The 23768-nt window shown below is 55.5% G+C and overlaps 1 protein-coding gene across 2 annotated transcripts in view; it reads left to right on the top strand.

Moving 5' to 3' along the window:
* Window positions 1-8885: 8885 nt before the first annotated feature.
* AHNAK (AHNAK nucleoprotein) overlaps window positions 8886-23768 on the top strand; it is a 34755-nt gene continuing 19872 nt past the window's right edge. The window contains exons 1-2 of one of the 2 annotated variants that reach the window (XM_067543825.1): window positions 8886-8957; window positions 22956-23047. The gene's annotated coding sequence lies outside the window, so the exon portion shown is untranslated. Of the gene's footprint in view, window positions 8958-22709; window positions 23048-23768 lie in introns of those variants that run through there. The other variant, XM_067543824.1, reaches the window with a different exon arrangement.

Below are 23768 nucleotides of genomic sequence, written 5' to 3'. Positions count from 1 at the left end.
TGCTCTGGACACCGTGATTACTTGTGTCACACTCCCCCCAACCCCAGGGTAATGACTTCTTTTTTTTTTTTTTTTGCAGCTAGGTAAACTGAGGTTAGGAAAGATGAACTGTCTCATCCCAGGCCACACAATTAGATGGTGGTAGAGCTGGGAATAGGACCTAAGCGTCCTGATTCCCAGTCCCCACTGCAGTAGCCTACTCCCCTCCCAAAGGTGGAGATAGAACTCAGAAATCCTGACTCCCAGCTGCCCCAACTCTAACCCACTAAGCTTCACTTCCATCCCAGAACCGGGTAGAATCCAGGAGTCCTGGCTCCCCTTCCAGGGCCAGGATAGAACCTAGGAGTCTCTGACTCCCAACCCCCCCGCTCTAACTCATTGGATTGCACTCCCTCGCTAGAGCCAGGGTTAGAACCCAGGAGCCCTAGCTTTCAGCCTCTCCTGCTCTAATCCCTAGACCCTACTCCCCTCCCAGAGCTGGGAATAGAATCAAGGAGTCTTGATTCCCACCCCCCCATCCCAAGCTCCAACTTCTAGGCCACAGAACTGGGAGTAAGATCCAGGAGTACAGGATGTAGCCACTGGAGATAGCTCTTCTCCATTCATTAGCTGACAAAACTACCCCAGAAATGCTATGAAGCAGTGAGGTGAGAAGCAGATAATGAAGCTGAATCCTATATCAGTGTCATGGCTGGGACTGTATGGAGTCCTATGGACTAATCTGATGGGTAGAATTGCATGGAGCCCTATGGGTTGGCTGATGGCCTGAGCTGCATCATGTTTAAATGCACTGAAGAGACGATTCCATTATCCATGAGATGAGATGCGGTGAAGCCACTTGTCAAATATGCCCTGGTACCTGCCTGACTTTAGAGGAAGAAGACACAGTTCAGCCTTGAGAGGGACTGTCAGATTTGGACTTTATTATCCCACAGTCAGAAACGACTTTCTGCTAGTAAGCTGGAAATGATGAGCAATCAGTGCAGCCGTGGTATCATGTACGATTTGCTGTTGTGGGGGGACCAACAGGTCCTTGTCATGGACCAGAGCCCCGGTGTGCGAAGTGCTGTACAAACACAGATCAGAAAGACAGTCCCTGCTTGGAGGAGTGGACGGTCTCCCCAGTCATGGCAGTTTGGGGAGTTCCTCCATTTTGAACCTACACGTCAACAAGCAATCTGCCCTGCCATGGCGACTCCAAACTGCACCTCCACCCCTCCATGTTTATGCAACACAGAGCCTCTCTCAGGTGTTCCCTGAGCAGCGTGTTGCAGTGAAGGGGCTCCTGGTACTGCTAGTTTCTGTTTAGCATGTTTATTTGTGTCAGTCACGAGCCACAACATTAACATCCTCAAGAAGCACTGGAGGCTCGGTGTGTCTGCTTTGCGCTGTGTCTGTAAAGTGCCTAGTCAGCAGGCCTCCTTCCAGGCCCGGCCCTCTGATCTGCCTCTGTGTTATGGCGACAGTGAAACCTCCCGATTGTAATTACAGCCTGGATCAATGACAATTCCCAGTGTGTTCAGTCAGACTTTGCTGGGAACAATTCTGGAAAGCTGCTTTGGAATACCCGATTCCTGCTTTGGACAGACAGACTGACACCATGGGACAAAATGGGCGCAGAGAGAATGAGCACAACTATAGGGTGCAGAGGTGCATGTGCTGGAGACGGAGGGCAGCCCTACGTGGGGTAGTGGGATTGAGAGATGGTTCTGCAGATCCTTCAGAGGACCTTGCACCCTGATGAAACCAGCACCCTAGAAAGAAGGTGGATCATGTGACTCAACAATTGCTTCCCCCCTCTGGCCTGCTCAGCAGCCTGTGTGTGAAAGGAGTTGGGGGCTTAATTGAATTTCCAGAGGACATCAACAAAGTGCAGCATCATGATGCATACCCCTTGTTGGAATCTTTCCTAAGAGCATCTTTACCCCCTCATCCCAAAGTCGCAGGTGTGCTCTCTGGGACTCCAACCTGAGAAGCTCTATGTTAATGACAGGACTTCTTGCAGTGCCTATTGTAAGTTGATTATAACATTGCCAGACACTTAACCATTTGGGCTGAACTTGCCAGGTGTCTATCTCAGGCAGGATTCTTTTGGAAAATTTCAGCCAGACCAATTCTGCCGTTTCTGAGAACGAGGCAAGGGAAAAATAGATTGTTTTGCCCATGCTAACAAATTCTGGTGACCTTTTCTTTGACCAGCTTCAGTGTTGCCTCGCTATGGAGCAGGGACTTGAAATGTGACAAGAGGGTGGCCTTTGTGTCCCTGTGAAAATCTGCCCAACATTGGCCAAGTTACAAGCCTTTGAAAAACTGCAGTTGACACATGCTCAGTAGACACTTGCTAGAGCTTTGCAACTAAAAACTTTGAGGATTCCACCCTGCTGTGCATGCTCCAGCCCAGCATCGAGCAGGGCTTTCCCAGCAATGGCAGCTTTGGCGGCTGCTGCAGGCTGTGCTGGGGCTGGGCACTGGAACTTGTAATTGCAGTTACCTGCCTGCTGGGCCCAGAGACAGTGCAGAGGAGGCAGCTACCTGATTGGAATGCAGACAGGATCAGAGCTAGGCTTGCGGGGCGGGTCCAGAGGAGAATAGATTGGGGCAACAAGCCTGGTGGAGGGACAGGACTGGGACTGCAGGCTGGATGCAGGAGGGGAGAAGGAAACTGCTATTGGGAGTGGGGGTGAGGGGAGACTGGGCCTGTCTGGGCAAGGAGACTGGGAATGAGTGAGTCATGGGAAGGGAGGGGGTGGGGCGGGGAGATAGAGCTGATGAGGAGCCAGGATGCAGGGGGAGAACAGGGACATAGAATGGGGGAAGAGGGAGAAACAGGAAGAGATTGGATGAGGAATCCTACGGAGGAAGGACTGGGACTGATATTCAATGGGGTGACTGGAGGTGGTGGTGGTGGGGTGAGGAAGAGTACTAGTTGGATGAGGAGCTGGGAGAGGGGAAACGGGGCTGGCTGGGAAAGGAGCCAGGGGCTGAAGGGATAGGGGAGGAGTCAGGGTAGAAGGGGTAAAGCTTTGGGGGATGGGGAATGAGCAGAAGAGTCTGTGCCCAAGAGAACACTCTCCTCTGCAAAGCCTGGAATGCAGCTGATGACTCCCGTGTCTCACCATTCCTCTGCTGTCAGCAAATCACTGTGAACTCCACTGGCAAAGCATGAGGCTGATCCCCCTCTACTGCTGGTCCACATAGAGGATGACAACCTACTACTGCTATCTGTTACTCCATCAGTGGCAGAGGTCAATGGCTAAAGGTTCTGTCTCTACTGATGACCCATGTGGGTGTACATATGATGGAATTTTGGTTTTTTTCAATTTTTTTTTTTTTAAATCTAGGAAATTACACACAAAAACCTAAGTAAAAAGAACATTATTATGGTTGCACATTCAAAAACTCAAAAGTTAAGAAATGCCAGAACAAAGATTGCCTGTGCAACCCTAATGCAGCCCTCCCATGCATATGCATTATGATCCACTTTTAATTTATATGATCATGTACAATTTTTTTTCGCAGAACCCCTGCCTCATCTGTAAGACCTCTGCTTCATTTGTCACGGAAGCTAGAAGGTAGGCAGGTAGGGTGGGGGTAGTAGGCGCCTATATAAGAAAAAGCCCCGAATATCGGGACTGTCCCTATAAAATCGGGACATCTGGTCACCCAATATGGTTCAGGCAGCTGAATGGTGCCCTGGAGAACTTGATTCTCTTGCTACCTCAGCCACAGAGTTCCTGGGTGATGTTGGATGTCACAGATCCCCACTGAGGGCGCCCTCTTGGCCACTCACTAGACTACTGTGAGGGGTTCCTCCTAGTAGGTGCCTCCCTGGATGTTTTAAGCTTCCAGATCCTGAACAGAACCCAGCCACTGCCCCAGTCCTAGGATCCCTAGGCACACTCTTGGGGCACAGACCCTCTGTCTGGCACCCCGTCCTGAGATCTGGCACCCACTGTCCAACTGCTTAGCCCCTGGGCTCAGTACTGACCCTTCAGACCCCCCAGTAAGTTAAACATGCCCTCCCCCCAAACTCCACCCAAAGGTATGAGCCAGAGTTACCGTTTAACTCTCTCAGGAGGCCCGTCCATGTAGCATATAACACATTCAGACACTTTTCACAGCCTCATGCCATTATTCTTTTACTTAGCAGATAACGCATGAGAGTTCAGATCATACAGAAAACAACAAACATCCTGACTGCGATGCCCCTCACTAGCCCACACTTCCCTTGGGGGACCAGCTGTGTTCAGGTAGGTAGGCATTCTACATGCTGGTTTGCCTCTGCTCTCCTTCATCTTGAGCTGGAGAAAAACTGCCCCAAAAGAATAGCAGCTCCTGCCCTTTTATAACTTTTAGCTCCCTCTGTCAGGTGATGATGTCCTGCTCAGCCTTCTCAGGTGATCACAGACCCCTGCCAGGTGACTTTACTGCCAAGGTGACCTCTCCCCTGACAAACCAGTTCTCCTGGTTGAGAGTCAGATTATTGATTAGAGTTATTCCATTTCAATGGAAGAGCACTTTAAGTCAACGGCCCTCTTTTGTCATTCTTTTGCCACTTGCCTTTGGAATTTCAGCCCCAGAAGGGAGCAGATAGCCAATAAAGAAGGCAAAGGGGCTTCACATTCAAAATGGACTTTGCTTCTTGGTAAAGATCCAGATTGCGAGAGTTCCATCATCTCACACAGCATTCAGAGCTAGCCCAGACAGAGTCCCCAGTTGTCATGCTGAGCAAATCACTTTTCACGGTGGCCACTGATTGTGTGTTCCTTATTTTCTGGGTTCCCAATTTGAGACTCTGGGATCTCACTTGCAGACGCACTCAGCTCTCACAGCTGCCACTGAAGTTAATGGGAGTGGGGCCTTGAACCTATAACATGGTGTCTAATGCTAAGTATTCTGAAAAATCAAGTCCTAGGTGTCTCAAATTGAATCCAGTGGATACTTTTTATCTTAATCTCTCTGTGCCTCAGTTCACAACCTGTAAAATGGGGATAACCCCCTCCAAAGATGTTGTGAAGCTACTTTTATTAATATCCATGAAGCCCTCGTATATTATAGTTATAGTGAGCTACATAGAAAAGCCCATGAGGAAATGAGCAGTTTTGTTTTCAGAGCAGTGTTTGAATAGTGTGCTGTAAATGAGACCTGGAGCCACACATTGAGCAATGAGGAGAAAACAAAATATTGAATAGGTGATCATTGAGTACTGTCCATCTTGGGGCAGGGGGCCTGTGGAAAAATAGCCTGTGATCATGTAATTACAGACCATATCATAATCCATGTGCATAAAGGGGCTGAATGAAGGATGTACGGATAACTTTAACTCTGGCATTTCCTCACTTTTGAGTGCTTGGTTTTGCAACCTTAACAGTATTCTTTAAATGTAGGTTTGCATGTGACATACGGCAGCAGCATTGACCCCTTTCACAGATGGAGAAACTGAGGCACCGAGGAAGGCCTGAGGTCACCCAGTGGGCCAGTGGGAGAGAGAAGCCCAGACTGCAGGTTTGCTGACTCCCATGACAGTACCCCACTACCTGGGGAGCACAGTACAGCCAGCTGATGTTTCCACTGGCTCTGGGACTGGATGAAAAATACCCACAAAGTGTCATTTAACTCCTGGGCTCAGGGAGTAGCTTCCCAGTGCTGTGCTCAGATCCCTGGGTTGCCTCACCCATTCATAAGGAAGTGAGGTTGACTTGATCGCTGGAGTGATCTTTACACCTTGAGCTTCCTGAACCCAAGGACCTGCCATAAAGTGAAGGGATTCCTCCCTGCCACCACAAACTGCCTAGCTGCCGTAGAAAGCCGTGTGGCTACCCCTCTGGGGTCCCTTTGCTGGGGGACGCAGAGCCCCGCATCTGTTTGTGACCCACCTACTTTCTTCAGCTTCTCTCCTGGGTGTGAATTCCAGCGGCTTTCCCAGCTGGATTCCTGGGATTGCCCTGCAGCAGCTGGGGGCTGCCCTCTGGTCTTTTAAAGGCAGACGGTCAGTCGCTTAAGCCTCCTCTCCAGTTCAGTGAGGTGGATTACAATAAACAACCCCTGCAAGGTGCAACAGCCTACAGGGGATCCCTGCCAAAGTAAGGATGCTGGATGGTTTGTAACTGATAAACAAAGCTGGGTGTTTGTAACGGAGGTGGAGCTGGGCTCATGTGATATTTATAGTATCTAAATAAACCAGGATCTCACTGGGTCATTATAGCTTGTAAACAAATGTGGTTGCAGGGGCTGGGGGGGAAGAGCTGGTGGCTGAAGCCACAGGCTACTCCGTGCCTGAAAACCACAGGCTCCTGCTGGGGGCTCAGTAGCGGATCTCGCTCACTCCCAGCTTTCTCCTGCAGCCTGTCTTTGCTGTCCTTTGGCTCAGGCACGAAGCACCGGTGGCCTGTGAATGGAACTTGGGCTGGAGCCAGGAGCTTTGGAGTTCTCAACCTGGCTTCACTTCTGACCTGTGGCCCAATCACTTACTTCAGTGCCTCACAAGTGGATCGTGAGGGTTACTGAGCTCGCTGGGGCATGGGAAATGTCGAGCTCTGTCTAGGTGTGAGATGTGATTGTGATGTCACTGTTAAGGGTAAAGTCACCAACGCAGCGGTTCCGGGGAGACAGGGATGGAGACCCTCGCAGGCACTTTCACAATACCATGGTTCAGCTGTAGAGGGACCGTCCAGGGGAAGCCAGATCTTCCCTGTGTTATGGAGAAGGAAGGGTCTTGTAGCTAAGGCAATGAAGTTGGGTTCAGTAGCTGGTGCTGCTAAGGCTACCTCTGTCAGTGCATGGAGGGAGCTGTGCGGGGTTCAGGTGTCATGGAGAAAGGGGCTGTGTATGTACCTAGGCTGAAATAAAAAGGTCCTTGGTGGCTTGTTTATCTTCCTGGTCTACAGGCATGTGTGCTGCACTCGCCATCTGATGCCCCTGATTGCTCGTTCGTGTTAGCAAACATCTTCACCCCGTTGCCAGCAGAGAGAGGGGAGTGGGGAAGGCAGGTGAGAGGTGGGAAACAGGAAAGGGGGGAGGAAATGAGCTTCTGAGAGAAGTCAAGAAGGAAGCAGCAGCACAGCAGAGCGATCTTCTGGCGCCGTTCTTACTCCAGGACACTTGCTGGGATATGTAAGGCCATAATTAGGTGTTTAACATAAAATGTGAGGTGTAAGACGAGCCATGGGAAAGGGCTATTAAAAGCCAGGCTGGCCCCAGAATGAGAGCAGGGGCTTTCCAAGTCATGTTTCAAATTAAAAAACATAGCAGGATGGTAGACGCAGGGAGAGACGTAAACGCCAGGTGCCCTGTGATTTTGAAGGAATATTCTTTGCTTGGAAACCATGTTACAATACTGAGACGCAGTCGTGTCTGGTGCGGGAGGTTCCCGGGTGCCGTGCTGGAGCAGAGGGGACGCAGTCGTGTCTCGGTGCGGGAGGTTCCTGGGTGCCGTGCTGGAGCAGAGGGGACGCAGTCGTGTCTCGGTGCGGGAGGTTCCTGGGTGCCGTGCTGGAGCAGGGGGACGCAGTCGTGTCTTGGTATGGGAGGTTCCTGGGTGCCGTGCTAGAGCAAAGGGGACGCAGTTGTGTCTTGGTGCTGGAGGGTCCCGGGTGCCGTGCTGGAGCAGAGGGGACGCAGTCGTGTCTTGGTGCGGGAGGTTCCTGGGTGCCGTGCTGGAGCAGAGGGGACGCAGTCGTGTCTTGGTGCGGGAGGTTCCTGGGTGCCGTGCTGGAGCAGAGGGGACGCAGTCGTGTCTCGGTGCGGGAGGTTCCTGGGTGCCGTGCTGGAGCAGAGGGGACGCAGTCGTGTCTTGGTGCGGGAGGTTCCCGGGTGCCGTGCTGGAGCAGAGGGGACGCAGTCGTGTCTTGGTGCGGGAGGTTCCTGGGTGCCGTGCTGGAGCAGAGGGGACGCAGTCGTGTCTTGGTGCGGGAGGTTCCTGGGTGCCGTGCTGGAGCAGAGGGGACGCAGTCGTGTCTCGGTGCGGGAGGTTCCTGGGTGCCGTGCTGGAGCAGAGGGGACGCAGTCGTGTCTTGGTGCGGGAGGTTCCTGGGTGCCGTGCTGGAGCAGAGGGGACGCAGTCGTGTCTCGGTGCGGGAGGTTCCTGGGTGCCGTGCTGGAGCAGAGGGGACGCAGTCGTGTCTCGGTGCGGGAGGTTCCTGGGTGCCGTGCTAGAGCAGAGGGGACGTAGTCGTGTGTCGGTGCAGATTGTTCCTGGGCCATGATGTAACAGATATTTGCAGCCCCTTTTCTCCCCGTGTGCAGCTTTGAAGCCCAGAGGAGGGGAGCCCAGGGAGTCTGATGGGTTCTCAGAGCTAGGCAGGGAGAGTCAGACTGTCTCAGCCAGTTTTTGTGCTTCTTGTCCAGCCCTCAGATCTCGGGAGGTGGAGCCTTCGGGGCAGGAAGGGCTGCAGCAAGTGTGCCCCCTGGCCCCCTCGCTCGGGTTTCTCAGGGGGCCAGGCGTAGGCCCCCAGCGGGAGGTGCTTTTCTGGGGAGGTGGGTGCCCGCAATCTGGCTGTGGGAGGGGCTCTCAGGCCTGGGACCCGAGCAGGGTGCTGTCCTGGTGCACGCCAGTGCGATGGCACACCTGGGCATGGGAGGGGAGCTCGGCCAGGGGCTGGCCAGGGGTGTGCGCAGCCGGGCACGGCTGGGACCCCAGCGCGGCCCGGCTCGGGAGGGGGCTGGTGACTCGCTCGCGCTTCTCGAGGCTGGCTCGGCTTGGTCCCTCCCTCCCACCACCGCGGCCCTGGGAAGGGGAGAGAGAGACACACCCAGCCCGGGCTGAGTTACAAGAGCCCAGCCCTGCGCCGAGAGGCGTCCACTTCGTGCGCTCCGCCGCCGGGACAGCACCGGACCCTGCGTGCCAGGGACCGGAGCAGCCACCGCCGCCAGGAATCCGGGACCGGGAGCGGGTCTGGGCAGTACCGGGACCCGCCGGGCATGGCCGTGCCTGGGCGCTGAGAGCTCCTGACCCGCAGGTACGGACCAGCCGCCCACTCGGGGGCTTGGGAGAGGGACCCGGGTCTGGATCGGATCCGGCTGCTGGGCTGGATCGGTGACGGGGAGCTCGGGCGGGGGCTCGGTTCGGCTCGGTTCGGGCCAGGCCGGGGCGGGGCGGCGGAACTTTTCTGCCTGCTCCCGCGGGGGATGTTGGCTCTGGGATCTGAGACTTCGCTGCTCGCTGGGGCCGGGGGACCCGGGTCGGGTCTGGCGCTGAGCCTGGGGGGCCGTGTGTGAGAGAGGGGCTGGGTGTCTGTGGGGCGTGGGGTTGTGGGGCTGCACAGCGGGGGGGTGTAGCTGGCGGATGCGAACGGGGTGTGTATATAGGCGGGGTTGTATATGAGGTGTGCATACTGTTGTGTGTATCTGGGGTGTATATAGGTGTGGGGCGTGCACACGCCTGTGTGTATGGGGTGTGTCCAGGCGGGGGTTGTGCATGGGGTGCGCACACGGGTGTGTGTATAAGGGGTGTGTACAGGCGGAGGATGTATACTGGGTGTGTGTATAGATAGTGGTTGTATATGGGGTGTGGCGAAGTTTCCCTTGCACCAGGCTCAGGTTGGGTGTGGTTAGGGGGGCGGGGGGCTGGAGCCTGTCCAGCCTGGGATCTGCTCTGGGGGCTCGGGAGTTTGCCCAGTGGCCGTGCAACCAGGCGCTGGAGCTGTCCCGAGCCCCCCTGTCCCCAGGGTGGGGTGGGGTGGGGACCAGGGACCCCCCCACTGGCCCTGCTCCAGCTGCCTGTGGAATGCCGCGGTTGGAAAGAGTGACTAATTCAAACCAGGCGTCGCCAGTGGCAGGCTTGTGAGAGGCGCTGGGGGGCGCAGAGCCCAGTCAGGGTGTGTGTGGGGGAGTGTGTGGACGTGCGTCCCCTTCACTCCCCCTTCCCCCCGTGCTGCAGTGCAGGGTGCCCTCGGCTGGGGGACGCGTGTGGCCCTGGGGTAGGGAGCCTGCAGCACACTGGCGAGCCCCAGCTCAGTGGTTTCCTGGCGCTGGGGGCTGGTGACTCGGGCGCTGTGCTCAGTTGCGCTCAGGGTGTGGCATCTTCTGCGCCAGTTTGGAGGCAAGCGCTGTTTTGCCTTGGTGCAGCCCCTGGGATCGTCGCAGTCCCTTCCTGGACACTGACCCAGCCCTTGAGTGAAGGGCCTGTCCCTTTGTGCCCCACCCACAGGGAGAGAAGGACCCGGGCCCCTCTCCCTTTCTGCTGCTCTGGGCCTGGCAGCTTGTTTTGGGCTCTGCTCGCCACAAAAGTTTATTTGACTGGAGCTGACACTCAAGATTAACTCCATGTTTCCTGTGGCAAAGGGCCCAGACTGCCTGGTAGCAGGCTCCAAGTTCAATTCACAGGGACCTGTTTTCTGTGCAGAGAGACAGTTCTGTTGGGAAGCCAGGCGTCAGTTTGGACTTGGGCTGGGAAACTGGAGAGGGGCAGGAGACAAAGGCCTGGAGAGACGGACAGACCAAAGCATAGGTATCGGACAGACAGAAGGACTGATGTGTAAGTGTTAGATGGAGAACTCCTCCTAGGGCAGTCAGGAGTCCGGGGTTGGTGCTGTGGTCCCGTGGGTTGTCAGCTGGGTCCCCTAAGCACTCAGGTGCTAATTTGTGTTTCGGCTGTCACTCGCTATGGGGAGACAGCTCTTCCCTGCAGGGCAAGATTATGGGGTGGAATACTCTGTCCTGTCCTGTTGAGGTCAGATTAGAGGGGCAGTGTGGCCTCTGCGGGTGTGGAAATCTTGGCATCTATAAATGACAATCTCTTCTTGCGACTGAGGCTTTTGAAGCTTGGGGAGATGTAACTTCAGACTTGTGAACGCCGCCGTGTTTGCGAGGGGGGTGGGGCCTAATGGATTAGAATGAGGCTGGCACCCAGGACTCCTGGGTTCTTTCCCCTGTTCTGGGGGGGGAGTGGGGTCTAATGAGTTAGAACAGGGGGTCTGGGAGTCAGGACTCCTGGGTTCTTGTTCTCAGCTCAGGAGGGGAGTGGTGTCTAGTGGTTAGAGCATGCATCTGGGCGTCTGGACTCCTGGGTTCTATTCCAAAATACATCAACTGCTCTGTGGCTCTGTTTGGCCTTTGTTAAAATGAGCAACTCTGCACTGGCTCCCACGTTGGGGCGAATGAGGCTTCGTTAAGATTTTTAAAGCGCCATTAGGACTGTGAGTGCAAGGGGCGGGTGAGATGTTCTTTTTACTCCAGGGACTGTGGATGCTTTTCCAGAGGACATGCTGGTGCTGAGCGGAGGTGTAGGGACGCGGAGGGGACAAGCAGACAGTCCCCCACCGGGCAGTGAGAGAGGTGCAGAGAGAGCAGTGGGGACAGTGGGGTGGAGTCCGTGACAGAGAAGGGCTGGTGCAGAGAAGCTTGACTTGTGCCCTGAGCAGCTCAGGGTCCCTCTTCCAGCCGGGCATCCCGCCCCCTGTAATTGGAGCTGGCCTGTTCCCTGTGGTCTTGTGACACTGAGGCTGTTTGCAGAGTGTCAGGAGGACTGTGAGCCTGACAGTGTGTGTGTGTGTGCCCGGGTGGGGTGGAGGGGAGGGAGAAGGAGGGGTGAGGCTGTTAGAAGTTACAATATGTTTCCATGATCCCCTTGCAGCTCTTTTGTGCCTCGGCCTATTATTAGGCAATACCCTTATTTACAGAGGGACTAAGGTAGCTACATGTATAATCTTGTGCTTGGTCTTTGCCGGAGTCAGGGCAGCTTAACTGTCCCTGTGCCCCATTTCAGCGTGTAGCAGACTGATGGGGGTGAGGGGGGGCAGCGTGTGTTCCCTCCACTGGCACGAGACCCGCCGGAGAGTCTCTGGCATGTGCTCCCCAACTTCCTTCTCCCCTTCCTGCAAAGAGCAGCGACTCCTGCAGGGCACAAGCCTGAGCTTTGCAAAGTGGCAGCGTGTGCAGTCAGAGAATGGACCCGCCACCCAGGGACCATGCCTGAGCTACGTCCTCTGTGATGGCAGCAGCATTGCTCCTGCCTGGCTGCCTTGTGTGCCCCATTGCAGGCGGCTGCAGTGAGGAGAAGACTCTGGATGCCCCGGCAAAGGTCCAGGGCCACGGCCTGCCTGCGTTTGGCGTGGAGACTTGTCTGTAAATCCTCTCTCCTTGTGACAGACAGAGCACGGCTCGCTGAGATGCGCATTTGAACTGTCTGGATGACACACACGGGCTTTTTGACCTAGTCACAGGAGTCTTCCCCAGCGCTCCAGGTGGGGCTGTGGGGGAGGGAAGGGGGCTGTGCGTAGGGGAGCCATGTAGCGATGTTAGATGATGACTCTTCGTTACGAGGGCAGCAGTCTGGGGGCACGGGCCGCTTTACGTCAGGTGAGCTGAGCTTGAGAAGTGCCAGAGAGCCGATGCGGGCAGCTGCCCAGTGGGCACAAAGGCACCACAACAGGCCATGAGGCAGACTCAGGAAGCCGCCTGGCTCTCACAACTCATGGAAAGGGAGAGGATAGGGCTGGGTGGGTGGGAATTCGGGGGCTCTTCCAAGCAAACCGAGCAGTGTGGCAAACAGCACCGGAGAGTGATAGGAGAGAGACAGATGAGATGGGATGGAGCGTGGTGCACAGGAGGGGGCATCAGAGGAACCAGGAGTCCTCTCCCGTCACCCCCTGCTCCCTCTCTGGCTCTGGGAACTTGGGCGTGACAAGCTGCTTCACATTCATATTACACGGATCTCTCTGCGTGGGCCTGCCCCAGTGTTGCAACATGGTTAGATAAATAGCTGGGTGCTGTGGGAAGCGCCAGCCCCATGAGCAATTACTATGGTTTCTGCAGCACCCATAAGCTCACAAGGTGTTGCCCAGACAAATGAAATAAAAGCCCATTCCCTGCCCTGGAGAGCTCACCATCAAAACGTGAGGCAAGCTGAAACAAGTGAGAGCAACAAAGTGTAAGTGTGTGTGTGTGTGTGTGTGTGTGTCTAGGTACCTGTCACCAGAGCATGGGTGTCTGTCTCTCACAGTAGTGTGTGTGTGTGAGGAGAAGGGAGTCGGTGGTGTTCATCTGGGGGGAACTGGCAATGGTATTTGTGTGGGAGGAGTGCGCTTGGAGGTGTGTGCATTGGTGGAGCCTAATGGTGGTGGTGTGTGTAGGGGTTTGCAATGTGTGTTACTAAGGCTTCGGGGTGTGTGGAGAGACTTGGGGGTGTGTGTGTGGGGAGTTGGGGTGTGTGTACATGAGGTGGTGGGGTGTGTGCATGGGTTTGTGTGTATAGGAGTTCGGGGGACATGCACACAGAAGGATTTGGGGGGTGTGTGGAACCCTTTTCTCATTTCAATGCTTGAGGACCAGTTGCGTGTTAGCCCTTGGGCTGGCCAGCGCCCTGCCCCCATTCCCAGGGTCTCTGGCTGCCCGTTCCTAGGTCAGGAGGACGGTGACCAAGAGGCAGAGGGGCAGCTGAGGCCTAGCAAGGCCTGGTCAGTGGTCACTCTCTGTGCCCAGCACCCCCACCCTCCAGCTCTCTGAGATCAGGAATTCCTCCCCCAGTTCCCGCCCCTCCAGCTCTTTGGTGACTCGGCCCTGCTTGCAGCTGTTGGAACTGGCTAAGGTGGTGGCGTTGCTTTGGCAGAGCCGCTGTGAGCTGGCTCCAGCAGCCTGTGCTCTGTGCCCCTCTGTGAAACAGGAAGCTGGGTCTTCGGCACGGGCCTGCGGGGAACCACACACTCAGTGTTTGCGCATAGGGTGGAGTTTCTCTCTGAGCCTTTCCTGCAGCCCGGAGGATCCCTTCTCTTTGGCGGCTGGTCTCCTGTTGAGACCCCTCCATTCTGTCCTCCCTTCCCCATTCTCTGTGGATGCAGAAAACTCCACCAACCCCTAAGCAGCATTTTCCCCCACAGAGGGAGAAGGGCCCTTAGAGACTTACCTGGCCCTCGTTGCTGTAGCATCAGGGCGTCTCAGTCCTCATTGTATTTATCCTCACGCAGCCCTGGGGGCACGGCCTGCTGTTATCCCCATTGGGCAGATAGGAACCAAGGCCCAGAGAAAACCATTGGCCAAGTTTTCACAGCAAGTCTGTCGTGGAGCAGAGATTTGAGCTCACTTCTGCCATGTCCCAGGCCCAGCACCCTTCACCATTGGCCCGGCCTTCTTCTCCAGACGCTCCATGAGGCCCACTAAGGTCTTTGCTAATCACTTTACGTGGTAGGTGCTCAGATAGCAGGCTGATGGGCAGCAGCGTATAACCCTTAGTGAGCGAGTTGTGTGTGGGGTGCATGGATGGATCGATAGGTGGAGGGAGGTGTAATGGGGATAGATAGGCACATAATGAGGATGGATGGACGGATAGATAGATGGGTCTGTATGGCGAGAGAGAGAGAGAGAGCGAGAGAAAAGCAGAGGTTGATTCGTGATTCAGATGCTGATGTGGTTGGAGCCAAGGCGCTGGGCTGGGCCTATAACTGGGTTTTGCAGGCGCTCACGTGACCGCATGGTTTGTGGTTATTTAACTCGCCGGGGACGTGGTGTTGTTCCAAGGGCTCTGGGGAGGGCTGCTGCTCTGCCGCCTGCACAACTCCCTTTTCACTTACTTGGAAAGAGCAGTGTGCCCCTGGGGAGCACAAGCGCCCACTTGTTCATGGAGGCCAGTCCCAAGCCGAGAGCAAAGCGGCACATTGTTCTCGGCTCAGACCCCCTCGCAGTCACACCCAAAGAGAGGTGTGTGAAATGTGCAGGATGCTGGGCAAAGAGCACGGAAGGGCTTTCTCATGCCTTCAGTGGGGCTGGGCAGGAGCGGACCCCGCAATAGCCTGCCAGTGCCGGTGGGCGTCAGAGCTAGAAGTGTGTCATTGGTGGGCAATGGCAGGTGCTCCCTCCTCCCCTTGCTCCCGTATGGGGTGTTTTTGCAGGTGTCAAGCGGAGTCATCCTGGCTCTTTCTTTCCTCTACACCAGAAACAGCTTCTTCAATGCTCTCCAGCGCCCGTCTGGGCCCTTCTTGGCCTGTCCTCCTCCTCATTCTTGGTCTCATTCTTTATTTTCCTTGTGCCCATTTCTGCATGTGTGTGCGTTAGTCTGTGTGTGCGCGTGCACACATCTGTGTGTATGTATGTGCATCCGTCTCTGTGCGTACATCTGTGTGTGTACATCTCTGTGTGTGTATGTGCCTCTGTATGTTGGTGCATACATCTGTTTCTGGGTGTGTGTGCACGTGTGTACCTGGGCGTGTGCATGCACATACATCTCTCTGTATGTGTATCTCTGTGTGTGGATGCATACTTCTGTCTGTCTGAGTGCATGCATGTACATCAGTCTGGGTGTGCATGCATGTGTCCCTCGCTCTGTGTGGGTGTGCACGCGTACATCTCTGCATGAGTGTGCATCTGCCTGGATACAGGTGTATGCCTACGTCTATGAGTGTGTGTCCACATGTGTACCCCCGTGCATACGTGTGATGTGATGCAACCACCCACGGTGTAGCTGGAGGAACTTTCTGGGGAGGCGACGGATGGAGAATCTCCTGAGAACTGGCTGCACAAGCCGTTTATCTGTTTGCGCTGTCATGTACAATTAAGCTGGTATGATGCAGAGCAAGTCTGCCAGAGGAAGCGGCGTTCTGAGCTGGGCTAGTGCCAGGCCCCACAGATCAAACAGAGACCGTGGGGGCAGGGTGTCCAGAAGAGGACTCCGGGTGTCTGGGCTGACGGTGTCATGGGGCAGCGTTCTAGTGCACAGGCAGTGTCACTTACTGACCGGCCTGGGGGGAGTCACCGGTCACCTGCCGCCACCGCAGTAGGTCTGGCAAAGGGGAGCCTGTGTCCTTGCTTGGGGCGGCCTTGCGGTGTCGCACCCCTTGCCCTGCAGAGCCTGTGGGTTTAGCCGGGCGGCGGGGGGCGGGGTGCGCAAGCACACCCAGTGCCTCTTGGGGTTCCGTCCACCCTGGTGTGTCTCCTTTAGCAGCTAGCGCAGCAGCTGCAGGGCTCGTTGGGTGTCTGGCAGCTGCATGTTATTGCTGCCACAGGGTGGCCTTTATGCCAGGTCCCTGCCCCGGAGCCCCAGCGTGGCTGGGTATTGACGTCGAAGGGAGGGCTGTGGCCTGGGCCTGTGAAGCTAACTCAGAGTCCCAGGGTGAGTGTTTTGTAGGCCCGGCTGGTGAATGGCTAGTGCCTCCGGGACAGCTGGCCCAGGAACATGCTGGGCGAGTTGCTGCATGCACTGTGACTCAGCCGGCTGAGGGCCAGCAAGTCCCCCCCCCGCAAACACTGGCAGCGCTGGCAGAGGCTCAGCCTGAAGGGGCTGCACAAGAGGACTGAGGGGGGAGCAGGAATCTCCCCAGGAATCTTTCCCCAGCTGGGAGGCTGCAGAGTGGGAGCTCTCGGGGAAGGTGGCTTGGGTGCTGGGTGTGTGCACAGTAACCAGGCGGGAGTCTGGGCTAATAAACCCAGCTTTGCAGGATTCCCCACTCCTCAGTGGGGCAGGGGGAGTCCTGAGCAGAGGCGCAGTGCTTGGTTGTAGCTGCCTTACGGTTAGGTGCATGCTGCCACAGGGGTGTTGCATGGAGGCTTCTGCATTCAAGTCCCGAGCACAGGAAGAGTGAGAACCACAGATCCCTGTTTTAAAGGTCTCAAGGTGACAGTCATGTGTCTAGAATGTAGATTAACAGTGTGTGTGACACGAGGGAGGGGGTGCTGCCATGTCTGGCACAGGAGGGCCCCGGGTGGCGTGCTAGAGCAGGAGGGACACAGTCGTGTCTCAATGCTAGAGGTTCCCAGGTGCCGTGCTAGAGCAGAGGGGATGCAGTCGTGGCTTGGTGCTGAACATTTAGTCTGCCTCATTCACACTGTGAAATCCCTGCTCGATCTGCACCATAGCGGGTGCAGACCACCTGTCTGACTGTGCGCTGGCCACGGATTTTCTGAGATTAGCTGTCTCTGCAGGCCCAGCTTCGCTCAGCAGATCTTCCCTTTGTGTCCTGCCTTTTTTGGAGTGGAGGTCTGGGATTGTGTCAGCCCGTTGTCTCTGTGCACCGAACAGTAATTGACCGTGTCCGTTGGGCCTTCCCCACCCCACAGCGTGCAAACCGCTGACCCGCTGGTTTCCTTGGAGCTCCAGGAGCTGCCCCCACCCCTCATCTGTGCTTCTCCTCTTGGCATTTGGGAACCCAAATTGGACTGTCCAGACAGCACCAGGCGAGGAGTAAGATCCGGCCTCTGTAGTGCTCACTTGTGTGTCCTGGACACCTAACTGTCTGGCCTGCCTCCACTCTCAGTCCTCCCTCTCCTGGAGATGGTTTGGATGGTGATGGCAGCTGATGCTCCGGAGGTGTCTGCTCTGGCCCCTGCCTGATTGCAGACTGGAGGCTGGTGGTGCTGACTGGTGGCCTGGGATCATAGATGATCCCCAGTGTACAGCGCTTCCCTTTCCGGGGATGATCACCTCAGTGTGTTTGGAGCGAATTGCAGCAGGCAGGGTTGCAGCAGGTGGAGGTGCTGAGGGGAGGCTGTGAAGGCTCACTGAAGTCTGGAGGAAATCTCCAGAGTAGGGATTACTTGGGCCCGGCTGCAGCCTCTCTTGTTTGCCATTAACCAGCTGTGAAACCAGCTCAACGGATGCACAGGGATCATGTCACCCAGCTGGGAAATGCAGCTGCCTCTGGGGCAGGGTGGGGCAGCTATCTTGGCACACACATAACAGTGCTGCAGAACAGCTCGGCAGCAAGTTGCTCCCTTTCCAAATGCCTGGAGATGGGGAGGCGTGGGGGTTGCAGTGGAACTGGCCCTTGTGCTGACACTCGAGTGCAATAGCAGAGAAGTGCTGAGGCCGGGCTGGGCTGAGTCTTGTGTGTGCCTCTAGGTGAGCGCAGGGAGTGGGACTGTGCAGTCTGCACTCTCCGAGCCATCTCGGGCCCAACTCTGCAACGGAGGGAGGAATAATCACCTGGGTCGGGGTGCTGGCGCCCATCCCATCTGTCAAATCCTGCAGGGAAGTCACAGCTTCTCCTGTGGTCTGGGCTGTGATGCCACAGCAGGGGTGACAGGTTCATCTCCCTCGGCCCAGAGGTTCCTAGCTTTGCTCCCTGCCTCTGCTTCTCCAGGGGGTTGGAGTCTGTATGACTGGGGACACCAGGATAAGTGCTCTGCTCCTGCTTTCAAGTTCTCTTCTGGCTGCTTAGAATCTTTATGTCCATCGCCTACGGAAGGAATTCCCAGGGCCCTTCCTGGACTACCAGGGAGCCATCAAGAACTTCAGCTGTCTCTAGGCCTGCTGCTGGGGCAGAGACCTTTGCCCTGGCAGCGAATGATGGTTGTGGCCAATGGGGATTGCACCTTCTCAGCCAGTTTTCTCTCAGTTTGAAATCGGAGGCTAAAACAGACTAGTAACTGCTGAAGCATATTCCTGCTTGCAGCCTCTCCTTGCTGGAGGTTTCATCTTTATTACGTGTGTTGTGGGGCAGCTGGGAGCCCTAGTCGTGGGCCGGGACCCCATCGCGCTAGGTGCTGTACAAACACAGAGCAAGCAGATGGTCCCTGCCCCAGAGAGCTTGCAACCGAAGTATAAGACAGGAGACGAGGTGGATGCAGACAGACCAATGGGGGAACACAAGGGAACGATGTGGGTCAGGCAGCATGATAGATAGTGGTCTTAGCACACGGCTGGTTTGCTTGGGACCTCTCCTTTTCTATAGAACCCCGGGGGTTTCTTTGGAGTCTGACCATTCACAGCCCTATGTGGAAATCAAGGCAGTCGCTTGAGAGTTTCTCCAGGTTTGGGACTTGTGGAAGGAGGAGCTGAAATATCTGACATACGCACCAGAGCCAGGGGAGGCCTGGCTGGAGGCCAGGGTTAGGTGCTCAGCCTTGTCACCTTTCCTGTGAGGCAGAGGACTGCAGCATGCCCAGGTGTGTGTGTGCGGGGGGATAGGGCCAGCTGCAGCTGGAGGGACTGAGACGGTGCCTTTGGGAAGCCCACGCAAGGCTCCGGGAGGGATGTTTTGTTTCACAGCTGCTATGTGCACTGTTCACCTAGGGGAGGGATAATGCCCTCCTCGCGGAGCCTGAGCATGCCCAGCGAAAGGCCTGTGTGTGGGGCACATGCATCTAAAAATACCAAGAGCTGAAGCACGTGGTTAGCCTGAGAATAGCACCAACGGCTCTGTGACTGCGTGGCTGGCATTGCTGGGCAGGACAACGGTGGGGTTTCCTCTCCCGGGCTGGAGGGGCTAGTGCTGTTGCGCTCCCTGGAACCTTTCCCCTCTTGCAGCTTGGCCTTTGCCAGGTCCGTGGTGGAGCTGAGGCGAAGTGAGCGCCCCGTGGGGGTTGGACGCTTCTCCGCCGTGTTTCATGGAGAAAAGGGCTGTGAGCCCTCAGGTGTTGGTGCTACAAGTGTTGCCCGAAGGCCTTCTTCATGCTGGGCTCCCTGGGGAAATCTCTCAGGGTCCCTGCCGGGGCATGGGGCATCCCCAGTCTTTTCCCTGCCATGTTGTCTAGAGCTGCCATGAGTAGGATGCGGTGCCATGACGTGGAGGTGCCCTGCCTCCACTAGGGTTCCAGCGCCAGGCTTAGCGTAATGCTGGGAGAGCGGAGTGCAGGCACAGCCGGGGGTGGAGGGGGACAGCAACTGTGGGGTGGGGCTGGGAGGTAGCGTGTGGCGGGGGAGAGAGGAGGGTTAGGCACGCAGTCCATTGGGGCCTTTCCTTCAAGCAGGCAGAACAAGCTGGCTGTGCGAGTCTTTCTCTGCTTGGATCCTGGGTGGGCCGGACTTTGGGCCCTCTGGTGGCTGGCACCTGGGACTGAAAGGCCCAGGAGTGGAGGGCTGGCTGAGGCTTTTGGCCTCTCCCTCCATTCACAGGCAGCCCTGGTGCACGCTGAGTCATTTTGGAGGCCTCCCCACCCACCCAGGCCTCTCTCGCCTGAGCCACCTGAGCGGAACAAACCAGTTTGTTCTCCATTTTATTGCCATTTTCCCAATTACTCAGAAACCAAACAAGCCGAGTGTTTCCAGCCTGTGGCACCCTGTGCGGAGCAGACATCTCCCCTCGGCTCAGGGCACCCTGCAGGCCAGCGGAGCCCAGCAGGCTGCTTGGGGTGAGCCTTTCCGGGGCTCTAGAGCATGGCATGGAAACCAGCCAAGGTGCCAGGCCTGGCCACCCTGAGGTTTCCTGTCACCTTTGGGCTCTGCAGGAAGCCGAAGGGGGAATGGTGCAGCTGATCCTGATTTACAGGATGATCTGAGAGCAGACACTGGCTCCATGGCTCCTTGCAGACCAGACTGCTTTGCATTTCAGCTGGGCTCTCCTTCACCAGCTGGGCAGGGCTCCCTGAGGGGCGCTTTGCTGCGTGGTCAACACTTCTCCCGCAGGAAGCTTGTACCAGGTTTGAGCCCCTTACGGGGCAGAGCACCATAGTCTGTTAACACGTGTGCGGCCGCTGTGGAGTAAGGTGCTGCACTCTGTGGGGGTGACAGAATGGAGATGAGGCGTAACCATGGATTGCGTGCAAATTGTTCCAGGCATAGGTGGGTGTGCACACGCCTTGTCAGTTCACAGATGTGTGGGGGTGAGTGCATAGGCACACGCCATTCTTGTTCCAAAGGGGGCCTGACACATTATTGTGTGCGACCCACTAAAATTGTTTTCATTTACTATTTTCCTGCAACAATGCTATGGATTTGCAAAGACAACCCACGTCCCCAAGTGTTTGAGAGGCTGGAGGACTCCCCATTTGAGTTCTAAGCCCGGGAGGTGGATCCAGTGTGGGCCTAACCTTCCTGACAACATCCCATTAACTTTTCTTTAACTTATTGTTTTGAAAAATGTGCAAATCCTGGAATGGGCCTTGTGGTGCCACTGTCCCCCTGCCATGAGCCGCCCTTCCCCTGACTTGAGAGTGCATTGAAAGTACGTCTGGACTAGAGACCTCGGGACTGGTCCGGGGAGCTGGTAGGGGGCTCAGGGTTAAGCAGTTGCCTTTACAAAGATGTGCAGTGGCTCTGAATATTACCTGGGAAGCTCCCAGATCCAGCTGGTCAGTGGCCTTGGCTGGCAACAGGTGTGCAGCAGGTAAAGGAGAGGGGCTATCAGAGTTGTAGAGCGTGTTGCATAGGTAGCTGCTCCTTTCCCTGTCATTTCTGAACACTTCAGGTCGTGTTCCTCAGGGACAGCTGGGGGTGGGGGTGGTTTGCTTTAAGCACAGAGGTAGGTTAATCCCCAGACTGGGGATCTGGGCGTCGGTGGCACAGACTGGCTCCTGCTGGTGGCCATTTGGGAGCTGTGGACTCACAGGGCCGAGGCAAGGAAACACTCTGGGCCCGATTCTCTGCAGCTCGGGCAGTTGTTTCCACCCGTGCAAAGAGGCTACAGAGCGCTGCCAGCCTCACAGATGGCGACAGGGGAATGGGGCGTCAGGCCCAGGGCATGCATCTGGGGCTCTGAGCCAGAGTGGCGCCGCTGTGGCTCTGCCGTGCCGGGGGAGGAAGGAGCATGCCGTGGATTTCATGACTGAGCGCACGGTCACGGGGGCCTGCATGCTGGGACAGCTCGTTGGCAGCAGCACATAGCACCACCCAACATCGTGGGCCTGGGAGCAGATTCTGTGGTAGGCGAGCTCCCTGCACGTGGTTATTGACACGAGTGCCTCTCTTCTGATTTTAAGCAAAAGGTGCGGGCTGCCCTTTGGTTTAGTCAATTCCACGGTCTCCTTCAGATTTGCATCTTGGCAGCAGCTTTCCCAGTGCAAGTCTCCTCTTTAGCCCTGCGTGCTCCCGGGGCAGCCCCTCGCACCAGCTCTCAGGCTGCATCGTTGCTTCTATTGATTCCTGAGCTCTGCAGCAGCCGCTCAGAGATTTTACAGCCAGCAGAGGTTTATGCAGGGCTGTGGTCTGCAGGTTGCAACCTACATTCCCGTCTTGTGTTATGCTCCTGGCTGCAATTTTGGCTCCTGAATTCAGACACCTCCAATTCTGCAAGAGCCGTCAGGTCCCTGAGCACTCAGCGCCTCCCAGGGTCGGGTCCCTTGTCGCATTTCCAGCCTGGGACCTGTGCGGGTCTGCAGTTGCTAGAAATGGAAAAGTTTCTTTGCCTTGCTCCCTAGGGGTGAGGAAAGGTGGGGCTGGTCAGCTGGCATGGGTGGTGCCACAAACTCCAGCCAGGCAAAGGCACAGCGCCCCCTGGTGGTGACAGTCTCACAGCAGCTGGACCCGAGCAAAAAAAACCTGTGACCTGTTAAATCAATTCTCTTTCCTCACCCCTTGTTAATCCCTTCTTGCTCAGCAAAAGCCTCTGACAAAGGAGTGATCTTATAGACCATTGTGGTGGGGTGTCTAGCTACTCGCATTGCCCTGGTTAGGAACAATTAATTAAGAAACCTTTTCTTTTACTGAGCCCCTCGGTGCTGGCCATGCACCGTGATCCCTGCCTGGGCTCTCACGTTCTCTGACGTGTGTCATTCACATACTGCACTCTGTGCTGGGAAGCCCTGGCTGCAGCGTGGTTCACAAATGCAAGGCATGCAGGCACGGGCTGGTCTCAGGAATTTGGGGTGAGACTCTGTGGGCATAGTTAAAGCTTCCAGAAGACCTTAACTTTGTAGTTCCTTCCTGTCCAGTGTTGGAGTTTGTTTACGTTTCACTGTGATGCATGTCTCTTGGCTTTGCATCTTATTTTTTTTTAAACACCTCAATGTTCTTTTAGGGTGAAATCCATTGAAGTCAAAGACAAAACTCTCACTGATTTCAGTGGAGCCAGGATTTCCCCCCCCCCAGTTTATTTTCATCTTATTAATGTGGTCAATTTTAAACAATAATATTTAGCTCTTCTGTACAGCTTTTCATTCCCCACTGAAGCAATTAAAACACTGGCAATCAAACCTCAGTGTCTTCTATGTTGGATCATTTTCTGTCACAGCACGAGTAGCTCAGATACCGGTGTCTTTTTCATTAGATCCTACAGCTGTCCTACTGGGCTCATCCTTGAATGGACCAGAAAAAGGTAAATAGAAAAAACATACAAACAGGTGGTTAATTAAGAACTCTTTGAATTCTCTGCTAGGCTGGGAAGTTGAAACGAACATTACCGAAGGGTCAGCAAGTGAAGAGAGGAATTCCTGGGGCGGTTCCAGCCAGGACCAAAGTCCCAGCAAGGTCAGTCAAATGGGATCGGCGCATTCATCCTTTATCCCTACAACCATAAGATGTGCTTGATTCTTGCTCTCTCTGTTACACCTCCTGCAATATCCATGCTTGGTGAAATCCAGCCCTGTGCAGACGGCCAGCACTAAGCCTGTGCAAGTACTTACATCTCCACTCTCCAAGCTCTCTGCATGGGGATGACTCTCACCCTCTGCAATTTCTGCTTTGTGGTTTAGGGGCATGGAGACTGTACACACACCAGGTCCATCTTTGTCATCTTCCAAAGCTAAATTACAGAGATAAACAGGAAGACCCTGTGTTGCCCTGGTTTAGCCCCATTGCTTTGACCCATGGGGCTGGAGTTCAGTGGGCAGCACCCCAATAACTGAGGACAGAACTGGGTCCAAAGCTTATGGCTTTGGCCTTTAAACTTTTCTGTCCATGTTGTTTTAAGAACGTAAGAATGGCCTTACTGGATCAGACCAATGGTCCGTCTAGCCTAGTGTCCTGTCTTCTGACAGTGGCTGGTGCCATATGCTTCAAAGGGAATGAACAGAACAGGGCAATTATCAAGTGATGCATCCCCTGTTGTCCAATCCCAGCATCTGGCAGTCAGCGGGTATGGGACACCCAGAGCACGGGGTTGCGTCCCAGACCATCCTGGCTAATAACCATTGATGGCCTATCCTCCATGAACTTATCTAATTCTTTTCTGAACTCAGTTACAGTTTTG

Source organism: Emydura macquarii, unplaced genomic scaffold (genome assembly GCF_026122565.2).
Source record: "Emydura macquarii macquarii isolate MOO-44397 ecotype Brisbane River unplaced genomic scaffold, CSIRO-AGI_Emac_v2 contig_968, whole genome shotgun sequence".
Lineage (NCBI taxonomy): Eukaryota > Metazoa > Chordata > Testudines > Chelidae > Emydura > Emydura macquarii.
This window is presented reverse-complemented; position numbering and strand designations above follow the sequence as displayed.